Source organism: Triticum urartu, chromosome 3, assembly GCF_003073215.2.
Source record: "Triticum urartu cultivar G1812 chromosome 3, Tu2.1, whole genome shotgun sequence".
Lineage (NCBI taxonomy): Eukaryota > Viridiplantae > Streptophyta > Magnoliopsida > Poales > Poaceae > Triticum > Triticum urartu.
In genome coordinates this window covers 324180613-324194394 of record NC_053024.1, presented here as the reverse complement: position 1 = coordinate 324194394, position 13782 = coordinate 324180613, and the positions used below count along the sequence as shown (strand labels likewise).

The 13782-nt window shown below is 43.5% G+C and overlaps 1 long non-coding RNA gene across 2 annotated transcripts; it reads left to right on the top strand.

Moving 5' to 3' along the window:
* The first annotated feature begins 2154 nt into the window (after positions 1-2154).
* Positions 2155-5163, top strand: LOC125543922. Of its 2 annotated transcripts, none has more exons than XR_007299055.1 (4): positions 2155-2515; positions 2703-2845; positions 3386-3462; positions 3908-5163. It is a non-coding gene; the product is annotated as an uncharacterized LOC125543922 (long non-coding RNA). The 2 variants fall into 2 exon arrangements; XR_007299054.1 differs by having other exon boundaries at positions 2157-2515; positions 2709-2845.
* Positions 5164-13782: the final 8619 nt, after the last annotated feature.

Below are 13782 nucleotides of genomic sequence, written 5' to 3'. Positions count from 1 at the left end.
TATAGAAGTGATTTCATCATAAATATCACGCATAGCAGAAGTGGCATCATCAATAACATGCGACCTATCGGAATCAATAGCAGAAGTAGGTGTCGCAAGTTTACTCAAAACAGAAGATGACAGTTCCTTACCTCCCCTCGTAGTTGAGGGAAAAATCTTGGTTCTTTCATCTTTCAAGTTCTTCATAGTGATTAGCAGATATAAAATCCCAAGTGACTCAAAGAATAGAGCTATGCTCCCCGGCAACGGCGCCAGAAAATAGTCTTGATAACCCACAAGTATAGGGGATCGCAACAGTTTTTGAGGGTAGAGTATTCAACCCAAATTTATTGATTCGACACAAGGGGAGCCAAAGAATATTCTCAAGTATTAGCAGCTGAGTTGTCAATTCAACCACACCTGGAAACTTAATATCTGCAGCAAAGTATTGAGTAACAAAGTAATATGATAGTAGTGGTAACGGTAGCAAAAGTATTTTTTTTGGTTTTATAGTGATTGTAACAGTAGCAACGGAAAAGTAAATAAGCGAAGAACAATATATGAAAAGCTCGTAGGCAATGGATCAGTGATGGATAATTATGTCAGATGCGATCAATCATGCAACAGTTGTCATATAGGGTGACACAGAACTAGCTCCAGTTCATCAATATAATGTAGGCATGTATTCCGAATATAGTCATACGTGCTTATGAAAAATAACTTGCATGGCATTTTTTGTCCTATCCTCCCGTGACAGCGGGGTCCTATTGAAAACTAAGAGATATTAAGGCCTCTTTTTAATAGAGTACCGAACCAAAGCATTAGCACTTAGTGAATACATGAACTCCTCAAACTACGGTCATCATCGATAAGTATCCCGATTATTGTCACTTCAGGGTTAACAAATCATAACACATAATAGATGACTATAGACTTGCAAGATAGGATCAAGAACTCACATATATTCGTGAAAACATAATAGGTTCAGATCTGAAATCATGGCACTCGGGCCCTAGTGACAAGCATTAAGCATAACAAAGTCATATCAATATCAATCTCAGAACATAGTGGATACTAGGGATCAAACCCCAACAAAACTAATTCGATTACATGATAAATCTCATCCAACCCATCACCGTCCAGCAAGCCTACGATGGAATTACTCACGCATGGCAGTGAACATCATGAAATTAGTGATGGAGGAATATTGATGATGACGATGGCGACGGATTCCCCTCTCCGGAGCCCCGAACAGACTCTAGATCAGCCCTCCTGAGAGAGTTTAGGGCCTGGCGGTGGCTCCGTATCGTAAAACGCGATGAATCCTTCTCCCCAATTTTTCCCCGAACACGGATATATGGAGTCAGGATGGACGTCGGTGGAGCATCAGGGGGCCCACGAGGCAGGGGCGACCCATGGGGGTAGGCGCGCCCCTCACCCTCGTGGACAGGGTGTGGGCCCCCTAACGTTGATTCTTTCGCCAGTATTTTTTATATATTCCAAAAATAATCTCCTTTTATTTTCAGGTCATTCCGAGAATTTTTATTTCTGCACAAAAATAACACCATGTCAATTCTGCTGAAAACAACGTCAGTCCGGATTAGTTTCATTCAATCATGCAAGTTAGAGTCCGAAATAAGGGCAAAAGTGTTTGAAAAAGTAGATACGACGGAGACGTATCAGGATGCCACCTGTCGGTCACCCTTAACGAAAGCACTTCTATGACGCGCGATTTATCGTCATGAAAGCGGACATTTCTGTGATGATAATTTGGTAATGTCATGAAACACTTCTACGACAGCACATGTATGACTATCTTGATTCTGTCATAAAATTGTCATGGATGTACATGCATGGCAGAAAACGTGATCTAATGTGACAAACATGTATCATCATGAAAGTGTATTTTTTTAATGGTGGCAGCAAAACTATTGATACATTGAATGTTAGTAAGGCTATGAATTACGAACGAACAGTGCATCAGCAAATGTGTAGACGCACGGCCTGTCAGTAAAAGTGTACACCAAGACGGACTGTGCGTCGGTAAGTGTATAAGAATCGCTTACCCACAGTATGTTGATAAATGTTTGGGACAAACAGGGTGACCTAAATGAAATGTTCGCGCCGAACTGAAAATGAGGCGGGCTCTTTTGAACGAAAATTTCTGAGTCTCTGGTAGAAGAAGACACGCAGCCCCACCGTTTCCTCCCTTGCGTATACCTAAATCACAAATCCACCGTATCATCCCTATCCTCACCGTGCGCCGCCCGCCTCTACCCATCCAGCCGCCGCCACAGCCATGTCGCCGTCACCGGCCATCGCCGCTCTACCACCTCCCTCTCCCCCCTACAGAAACTCCTTGCCTCACCCCACCGAAGGAACCTCCTCTCCTCACCCGTGTGCCGCCTGCCTCTACTCAGCTCGCCACCGCCGGCACCCCGTCACCGGCACCGCCCACCGCCGCCGGCACGCCGTCACCGACACCGCCCACCGCTGCCTCACCACCCCATCGACGCCGACCCCTTCACGTTGTTTGGTAGCCACCCCACCTCCCTCTCTCATGGCCAGATCCTTCCCTCCCCTTCTGAATCAAAGTGGTGTCGCCCTCCCCAGGGTTTGGGCACGCTACAACAAGAACCCACCTCGCAACCTCGGATTTGAGCCTGACTTCCATCTCGTTCCTCTATGGTTTTCGTTTTTTATTTTATTTATTGTTCTCCTAGTTGCAGATTCACGGGTTAGGTGATGGGGATCGATTGGAGCTGCCGCGTGAGGAATGAAATTAGATCTACTGCCTGCTTCATCAACGACTGCCAAGTGATGAGATCTACGGACCCATTCTCTTCTCATGACCACAACACGTCTGGTAAGCTCCCCTCCATGCTTTTCCACCACACAGGCTGAAAATCAAGTGTTTGATTGATTTCCTAGGCTTATTCATGCTTTGTAATTGTCGTGGATTTCCCTACACTGCACACGGTTGGAGGAAGTTAAATAAGTTGTTGATTTGAAGTGATAAATAAACTAATCAAGTAGTTACATGATTTCCTAGGCTTATTCATCCATGCTTTGCTATTATTGTGGATGTTTCCATGCTTCCATGCTTGCTTCAGTGTTCCCTAGTCAGGTTCAGGTGCATCATCCATGTGCTGTGCAATTTTCTACTTTGTTACCAGCACACAACAATAGGAACTATCTTTACTGAGATGCCAATTAACAAAGTTAGTGATAGTAGTAGGTAATCACAAAAGCTAATTCACAATTCCACCGTCTATCATCCTCTTCTCACCTAGCTCTGGTGAACGGCAGCGGCGACGGATCCCCTCTCACCGTGCCTTTGTCACCCTTTGTCTCATTATGTGCTCTAATTCTTCTTACTCCATATTTTCTTTCCTCTGAACTGCAGCATGAGAAGACAGGTTTGAGTTCAGGTCGTTGACCAGGACAAACAGCAGGCCGGACAATAATAACTTTCCCCCTCAGGTATAACCAGCAAATAGTTTTTCTGCAATTGAATGATCTTTTTAAGCTTGTTCACATTTAATTCTATGATCTGCTGGTCAGCAAATACATTTCTTATTTTCCCAAATACATGAGCTCTATTGTACGCATATTATTATTTCGCATGCTTAATGTGAAAAAACGGATTTGCCCATATCATTATCTTTGGTGTGTTCTAGCATTATGTAATTTTAGTACAATTATTATTCTACATGAATTTCTCTGTTCATTTGAGTCTGCTGAAGTATTAAAAAAATTATGGAACATGTTCTGAAGCTCCTATTAGGGATGAAAACACTTGATGTAGTAAGAGCGAATAGATTTGTGTTGTGTGCTTCAAAATAGTTTGCCATAGTGCCCTATTATATTACTAGTTTCTTTGTGGGTTTTTTCTCAAATTCCTATTAATGTCCTTATCTATCTACAGGAAGAGCTTCTTGGACTTGACCCCAGAGATAGCAACATTTCTGTTGTTTGTGGGCATGCTGGGGTTGTAATTTTACTACTCCTTTCACATGTTATTAGCACTTTCAGTTACCGCACATTTTCTACCATATATGTAGCTGAAAATTTGTTTCCATCATATGTCACATCTTATATGCCTAGTGGAGGGAACAAAAGTAAATCCAAAAGCTCCTTTCACAATAGCTCAGCTATGAATAGTGGTTTAAATTCTTGTAGTATCTTCACATCTAGTGCACGAAAGAAATTTCACTTTACATTTATGATTTTGATGTATGGTATATAAATGGCATCCCTTTTTAATTTTTGTATGTTGCATGAGGCTTGCCTGTTGCCACTTTACTTTGAAATACAACAGTAAGCTATTATATGCGTATTTTTCAGCTCAACTCTTAAATTTCACTTATTTTAGACAAGCATAGTAAAACCTACTAAACAGATTCATATCATGCATAATAATATTTTCTCTAGTTCTTTGTCTAAACCATTTTACATTTGATTGTGCTTATATATTGTCAACTATTAAATCAGGGTCTCAGGTAGATTATAAGGTTAAGGTTTGATCTCACCTGATGAAGTCTGACCAGAGTTCTAGATTCTTTGCTCTGTTTAATCAACCAAGTGATAGACTTGCTATTCACTAAGATGTTGAATAAAATAGGCTTGGCTTTATGAATTTTGAATGGGAAAATGATGTACTGGATATAGCTATAGTATGTCTGTGATACTGAGACCACTTACGCTTGGGCGCACAGCGAGTTTCTGCAAGTTCTTGTACCTTTTACCTTCTACAAATATGTGCCGCTTTGTTATTTTGCACTTTTTACTTTGCGGGAATTAACATAATGTGCAAAACTCTTACCAGGTGACCCTTGATGGTATGTTCATTTGCCTCTTGTTGCTGTACTGTTCAAATGCGCCGAGGCCCAAGGGCGAAGAAGACCAAAGGCTATGGATGGGTTTTATTGTGTCTTTTGGCAACAGTAGAGAGTAGAGTAGTGTGATCTAGATATGGTAGAGTATTATCTTTAGGAACTTGTGTGGACATATCTGTCGATGGAACTTGCAATCACATATGTGAAATTTAACCAGATATGCTACATAGGTGAACCTAGATCTGTACACGGCTGAGTTTGCTATGAATTATGTGATGCTAAGCACACATGTGTAACATAGTTTCAATGCTTAATTTCTGTCCCAAGCAAACAAATTGTGTGAGCATGTCAGCCAACTTATGATAGATTGTATGTCGGCTAACAGAGAATGGAGGCACACAGTCTGTCGGTAAGTAAGCAGTATACAGACAATCTGTTTGCTAGCAAGCAAAATATCTACAGGCGCATGTGTGTGTCCGCAAGTAAAACATTTACGAACACACACGACTGTTGGCAAGAGAATGCATTACCGACACCCACATCTGTCTGCAAGAGAAAGCTTTGCTGACACATGGTCCGTTGGCAAGTGAAATGTATGTTGGTAAATACCTTTGCCCACAGCCAGGTTGCCGACAGAGGACACTAGACAGACTGCCGACAGACATATTGTGTGTCACCAAATGCCACTATTGCTGACGCACACGCGCGTTATCTATAGTGGATCGTTGTGTAGTGGACTCGCGTTCCATTCGGAAAGCGACGATCCATGGATACAATATTAGTATACTGTACTATTTAAAAGTCGAGGGCGGGGCTTTTCCAGCGCAGTAGGTGGGGCAGTTCCGCCTAGTCGGTTTGAGAGAGACGCGAGAAGATGGGGGAGTAGGCTGCTGCAAACGTAGGGTTGTGTGATTTGACAGCGAGTTACTGCTGGACAGGTGGGGCCCCGTGATTTGACTTGCCATTTTATCATTTTAACTGCGGCGCTACGACTGGCATGAGTCTCCCGATTCCTGACCACCTCCATGGTATACAGGTGCCTCTCCCAATGCTCCACCATGTAGAGGCTGGCTCTTGCATGAGAGCCCATTCCTCCACTTTTTCCTTGCCTCTTTCCTCCACATATGGAAAAATGCCATGTAAGCGGGCTTATAGCCCACTATTGTACTTGCTCGTACAGGTGCTAAGCCTGCCACATAGGCATAAAGTCTGATGTGGCAAGTTAATTACTCCCTCCGTCTAGGTGTGCAAGTAATCTTACGAAAACTAAATAATTCCAAAACAGTTAGGCACGGTGCATACATCGTTTCTTGTTTCTTGACATATCAACCAATAAGAGATGTGGGGCGTGCATACTTTTAATGACTTGAGACTACCATTTCATTGGAAGAGGTCACTCCTTGGCAAATGCAATAAATACTACGAAGAAAGAGATAGAGAGAATTAAAAAAACACTCTTACAACCAACCTTATAGCTAACCTTGTTGTATAGGTGATGACTATGTATGACATGCCAACATCAGATAGCCTAACACACAGTGTTAAATCTCCAAGGGCGCGACCACGCGAGCGAGACGACGGTCATGGTAGGTGCGACCATGATACGGGCTGCTGGCAGCCCTTGGATCTGAGATCGAACGTCGCATGCTAAGTTGTTGAAAATTTGCAGAATAACCCTCTAGGATAGGATATTCACCCATAGGTCTAGAATCACGCCATGCAACTGTTCGATCTCAGATCCAAGGGCTCTCGGAAGCCCGTATCATGGGAGAATGGAAAGCTTCATATCACCTGTAATTTTCCCGACGCTTGACATGACATCGAAAGCCATTTAATTGGGCATCGAGTAGACATGCCATCTAATTGGGCCCCCTTAGTACTGTGCATGAATCCATTTATCCACCAGACAAGCCACTACCCTGCCGTTCGCATGCCCCACTCAGCATTTTTACAAAAACCGCTGACAGTTCTTGCTCGTACTCGTCCCCGGATGTCCTTTAACATTATGTCAGTTCGCTCCTAGTCGTCCCGTCCTTTCACATTACGGTAGTTCCACTAATCCTAACCCTCCTCCCAAATCCATGGCGTCCCAAATCTCCATGATCGGCAGCGAGTACAAGGTTAGAACCATCACCAGCGATGAGTTCGACATCATCTACACCCGTTCTTCCGCAATGGTGAAAGGATGCCTTGCTCGCTTCAAACGCATGTTCGAAAACTCAAATGATGAGTGGGTCGCTGGGCTAGATATTGAGTACACCATGTAGGATCGAAAGTATGTCTAGAGGGGGTGATTAGACTACTTGACCAAATAAAAATCTAGCCTTTTCCCAATTTTAAGTCTTGGCAGATTTTAGCAACTTAGCACAAACAAGTAATCAACCTACACATGCAATTCTAAGAGTATAGCAGCGGAATGTAAAACAATTGCATATGAAGGTAAAGGGAGGAGTTTGGAGGGAGCAAACGCAATGTAGACACGGAGATTTTTGGCGTGGTTCCGATAGGTGGTGCTATCGTACATCCACGTTGATGGAGACTTCAACCCACGAAGGGTAACAGTTGCGCGAGTCCACGGAGGGCTCCATCCACGAAGAGTCCATGAAGAAGCAACCTTGTCTATCCCACCATGGCCATCGCCCACGAAGGACTTGCCTCAATAGGGTAGATCTTCACGAAGTAGGCGATCTCCTTGCTCGTACTAACTCCTTGGTTCAACTCCACAATCTTGACGGAGGCTCCCAAGTGACACCTAACCAATCTAGGAGACACCACTCTCCAAAAGGTAATAGATGGTGTGTTGATGATGAACTCCTTGCTCTTGTGCTTCAAATGATAGTCTCCTCAACACTCAACTCTCTCTCATAGGATTTGATTTTGGTAGACAGATGATTTGAGTGGAAAGCACTTGAGGAAGGCTAGAGGTCAAGATTTATGTGGTTGGATTGGAATATCTTGACCTCAACACAAGTGTAGATGGTTCTCTCTCAGAAAATGTATGTTGGAAGTGTAGGCATATTCTGATGGCTCTCTCCACGAATGAAGAGTGGGTGGAGGGGTATATATAGCCTCCACACAAAATCTAACCGTTACACACAAGTCACCAAACTCAGTGGGACCGAATCATATAACTCGGCCAGACCGATTTAGTTCAAAATGTGAACGTTAGGATTTTCGGTGGGACCGATATGTCAACTTGGTGGAACCGATTCCATTAGGGTTAGGGCATAACGTAATCTCGGTGGGACCGATTTTGGTAATAGGCAAACAGAGAGTTGGTCAGGAAAACTCGATGGGACCAATTCGCTCATCTCGGTTAGACCGAAACGTTGCGAAGGGGAAACAGAGAGTTTGCATTTCAATCTCGGTGGGACCGACTGCTCATCTCGGTTGGACCGAAACGCTACGGAGGGAAACAAAGAGTTTGCAATCCCATCTCGGTGAGACCGAGATCCCTATTGGTGAGACCGAAGTGACTAGGGTTTTTGGCAGTAGCTATGTCAAGTGAACTCGGTGGCGCCGGATAGAAGATTTCGATGGGCCCGAGTTTGACTTTTGGTTTGGGACATATGTGGATATGGGAAAGTAGTTGAGATTTTTTGGAGCAAATCACTAAGTATTTTGAGCAAGCAACTCATTAAGCAACACCTCACCCTCTTTTAATAGTATTGGCTTTTCCTATGGACTCAATGTGATCTTGGATCACTAAAAGTAAAATGTAGAGTCTTGTGCTTTGAGCTTGAGCCAATCTTTTGTCCTTAGCATTTTGAGGGGTCAATTTTCTAATCCATGCCATGCCAATCATTGAGCTTTTCCTGAAATATTTATCTTCAAGTAGTATTAGCTCAATGAGCTATATGTTGTTAGGAATTACCAAAACCACCCAGGGATAGTTGCACTTTAAATCTCCCCCTTTTTGGTAATTGATGACAACATATAGATCAAAGCTTCGACAAATGATTATAAGATTGAAAAACATCGTCGCTTTGAGAAGTATGTGATAAGAAAGAGCTCCCCCTAAATTTGTGCATTAGTTAAAATTTGCTTTTGAATGCAAATGCACAATCGATTAGGATCATGGGTTACTCTTCCATGTCACATACGTCTTGGTGGAGCGCTCAAAATGATAGAAATTAAAAGCATGCACTCATCACCAAGCAAGTGAATGATCATATATGGAATATAAATGATAGCATCATTCAACCAAACATTAATGTAGCATATGATCAATCACATGACCACATAAGTATATCACAAGGACATAAGGACATAAAGTATCTCACACAAGCACACAAAAAGTTCAACCAAAAGAAAGAGAGATAAAAAGCAGACACACTCTCTCTCTCTCGAAGCCTATGATCTATACATATTTCTCCCCCTTTGGCAACAAGTTACCAAAAAGTTTGAAAATGCATAGTGCTATACGTCTCTCAGGCTTGGTCTTCGGGAGGTGGTGTAGATAGAACTCCAAGGACGAAGGCTTCCGACGATGTAGTTGGAGCTGATGGAGTGGGTGCTGGAGGTGGCACTGAAGCTATAGCTGCTGGTGCTGACACTGAAGCTCTGACATCTAAGACTGGCACTGCAGCAGACCTTGGACCTCGTGGCACACGCTTAAAAGCATCAGTGGTTGCTTTTCCTCTCCTCTCCTCTACTTCCTCCTGAAGCTGCTCAACTGCAGTCTGAATCTCAGTCACCTTGAGATCAAGATCATAGAATTTTATCTCCACAATCCTCTACAGGCTCTCTTGATTCCGGGTTAGGGTGGCCAAGCCCTTCTCAATCCTCAGTGTAGCTTGAATCAAATAGCCTAACTGATCTTGCTTGCTCTTCAAGAAGACTCGAGATGCCTCTTCAACACTTGGTATCTGGGCAGCTTTCTCAGCCTTTTCCTTGGCTCTCTTCTCCTGGACTTGAGCTGATGATGGTTCCTCCTCATTCATCACAACACCGTTGTCTTCAAATTCAGGATGTAAGGGTAGGTGCTCCTTGTCCAGCAAGTAATTCCCTATGCCCATCTTAGAGTTGATGAGCTCCTGAATATGTGGAGCATGCCCACAACTCCTCTTTTGATCAGCAGCAGTCCTTTTGATAGTTTCTACAATGAGGCTCATAACTTTGAACTTCTGGGGAACATAAAAAATTTGTAGCATGTTTATGGAGTGTCCTCTAATCATCTTGTGATCTCCTGACTTGGGTAGCAATGTGTGCCTTAAGATCCAGTTAATGGTAGGCAGACCAGACAACAAGAAAAATGCATAGATCCAAGCTTGTGAGTTTCCAAAGCCTTATCAGGGATCTCCTTGTACATGTTTGCCATTGAGTTGTGGTCTTTCTTCTTGGTGGCATACACATCCAAGTCATCTTCATGTTCTTTGGGGGCATTGATTAGCTTGGCCCATTCTTCAACTGTGGACTGGTACCTAGTACCCTCAGACATCCAAACTATTGTTCCATCTAGATAGAAGTGGACAGTGGAGTAAAACTGCATGATCAACTCATCATTCCACTTGGTGAGCTTTTATCCAACGAATTCATCTACTCCACAAGCCTTAAAGCTGCCATACACTCCAGGGAAGTGATCTTCATTTTCCCGGATGAACTCCCAGTCCACACATTTCATGTCACACACTATGGGCTTCTTGTCAAGCAAAATTGTCTCATAGAAATCTTGTTGTTCCTTTATATGGAACCTGTAGTCAACTGCAGTCCTCCTCCTAACAGCATAGGGATCAGACTATCTCCACAACCTCAGTCCTGCATCTTTCCTGATGTGCATGTGCTCAGCGACTGGATGAGCATCATTGTGGTCAGGAATTTTGGGCTTCAACTTCCTCAAAACAAGAGAATCTTCTTCTTCAGCTTTAGGCACTGGGGCCTTGTTCTTCACCTCGGCAGGCATACTCCTGGTGTTCCTCTTGGGCTTTGGGGGTTTCTAAGCAGCAGCCTTGGGAGCAGTTTTGGGCTTAGATGGAGCAGCCCCTGATTTGATTGCATCTCCCATAAGTTTCTAAGCCTTAGGAGCTGGTGTAGCATCCTCTTCCTCCTCCTCTTCTTCCGAATCTCTCATAATGGAGGATCTTCCAAGCACTCTGGCAGTGGTCTTCTTGACCCTTTCCTTCCTTTTATTTCCTTCTCCAACTGCCTCTTCAGTTGGCTTGGAGGTTTCAGCAGTTGAGGCTCTCACCTTTAAGGTTGGCACCCTCTTGGCAAGGGCCTTCTTGTGCAAGCCAGACTTAGTTGATGCAACTGTGCCATACTCTTTCTTTAGCACCTTCTTCTTGGAGCTAACCTCCTCCTCAACAGCCACATAATCCTCATCTTCAGAATCTGAGGTCTACTTCTTCCTTGTTCTGGTGGCTGCCTTGGGCAAGTTGCTTGGTGTGCTCCTGCTGCCATCATCAGAAGTGCTGGAGGGACTAGTGCCCTCACTCAATTGTACCTGTTCTTTGACTTGTTCTGGCTGTCGCTCTGGTTAGACATTTCTGCAAACTTACTGACAGCAGACCCTGTGAATAGATATGGATGAGGTAGAGTGGATGAGCATCACAAAGTGCAGAGTTTTTGCAAAAATAATGACTTAAAAACTTAGTTTTAGTTCTTCACAGAAAGCATTTCGGAGCTACTAATTTGTAAACTTGGTGATACCGAAGCAGCTTTTGGAACCTAAACTAGTGAACTCGGTCAGACCGAGTCACAGTTCGGTGGCACCGAGACTGCTAGGGTTTCACAAAGAATCAAACTCGGTCACACCGATTTGCAGTTTTCGGTCAGACCGAAAGTGCAACTGCAATGGCCTAAGCCAAATCGGTGAGACCGATTTCTACAATTCGGTCGGTCCGAGATGAGTCCGGCGGAGACCTAATCCTAAATTTTCAAATCAAACCTAACCTAAGGGATGTTTTTAGTGGATAGATTGATTGCATACGTGGTCATGATCATGGCAAAGTAATGTGCTACGAGTCGGAGTTAAAGGAATAGCACAAAAGATCGAACTCATACCCTAATTCGGCGGAGTTTGCTACGGCGGCAACGGAGGGGCAGAAATCCGTTGACGGAAACTAGCGGCGGGAGGTCGCTGGCGGCGAGAGGATGATCCGGAGACCTGAGGCGGCAGAGCAGGACACACGCGGACTGAGAGGTTTTGAAGGAATTTCCAAAATCTCACCCGTGGGTATATATATCCTGACCCTGTTGGTGTGACCGAGTGGAACAATTTGGTGGCACCGAGATGCAGAATCGCAAGCGGTTGCTGCAACTCGGTGTGACCGAAAAGTTCTAATCGGTTGCACCGAGATTGAAAACCTAGATCAACTTAGTGATCTCGGTGTGACCGAAATGGATGACTCGGTCATACCGAAATGCACAAAGAGGTTTTGTAAGTTTAAGTCTATGACGAATCGGGGAATCCAAGTGCTCCTCACACAGAGTGGTTCGAATCTGACTTGATCAAACTTTGTGATGTAGCATGAATAGAGTTTGAGACAAGAAAAGCATAGATAGCTAGAGGGTGTTCTTAGGCATTCTTGTCCATCCATTTGGCAAAAGAGAAAAACCCAAACAATCAAAGAAACAAATGGATGTCCTCGAATGATTAAAATATGCAACCAACATGCTCACACAATAAGATGGCAAATGAAATATGTGACAAAGCATGCACAATCACTCTAGCATCTATCAAGCAATTTGGCGATGACTAGGTCATCTATATATGAGTATATTGACTTAGGAGTCAAATGAGAACATTTGATCGTAGGTCATACTCATCATTTAAGCACAAGTGGGGTTGCCACTTTTACATAAAGCATTGTTGTGTTCACACCATTAGCGTTGCTTTAGCTCAATTGATTAGAGTAAAGCTCCCCCTAGATGTGACATCCCCCCTAAGAGGGATGAACTAACCTTGGGTTTTGTCGATGATGACTTCATGTAGGTGTTGAAGATGTAGATGCTCAATGTTGATGTAGATCCTTTGAAGCAATCCTTTGGAGTGAGTTGCACTTTCAATACCTACACGGGTTAGTCCCACAAGGAACAAACAAGGATATCCATAGACATAGAGTGATGTTCACATAGGATGATGTCCATGAAAGCATTAGGTTACCTTGTCCCTTGTCTTACCAACAAGAGGGTTTGTGACTCCTTGAACTAGTGCAAGATATGGAAGTTGTTTGCACTTGTCCTCGCCAAAATGATATGAGTGAAGTATGTTGGCGAAGTCACCCTAAAAAACTCTCTAGTTCTTCTTCTTAGGGATCCACACCATCTTGATGGGAATCCTTGGAGTTGTAGTCGTACTTGATGAAGTGGAACTTGATGTAGTCTTGGGAACCCACTCAACCAAGGCTTTGGGAGCTTCCTCAAATGCACCAATCTCCCCTTGAAGCTTGTCCTTGCCCTTTTGCTTGTGGTCTTGTGGTGGAAGATCATCTTGAGCGTGTGTTCCTTGGAAAGAAGTAGGATCATACTTCTCTTGTTGAGGAACAAATTTCGTCTTGGGGTATTGATCTTCTTCCCACTCAACTCCATTGGCATTGAACTTTCGTTCAAAACCAACACCATGATTCTTCCGGTGTCTTCCTTGCTTGCGCACAATTTTCTCAAATTGCTTACTTCCGGCAAGGCTCTTGTAAACACCTTTCTCTATAATTCCCTTCAATAAGCTATTTTCTTGCTCAAGTGTAACTTGGCTAAGAGAATCATTAGTGGAATCAAGAGAACTACTAGAAGCAACATCATTGGGTTTAGCATGATTATTGCTACTACTATAAGAAGAATCTTTCTTACTCTTGTTGCTAGATTTAACTTGTGGCATGTAAGTAGACAAGAGTAAACGCTTGGCAATGTAATAAGAACTTTTCTTGCGAAGATCATCACTGATCGCTTTTAAGAACCCATGCTCTTGCTCAAGGTTGAGCTTTTCGAAGCGTAACTTCTCATGAGTCTTTAAAAGGTCTCGATGATT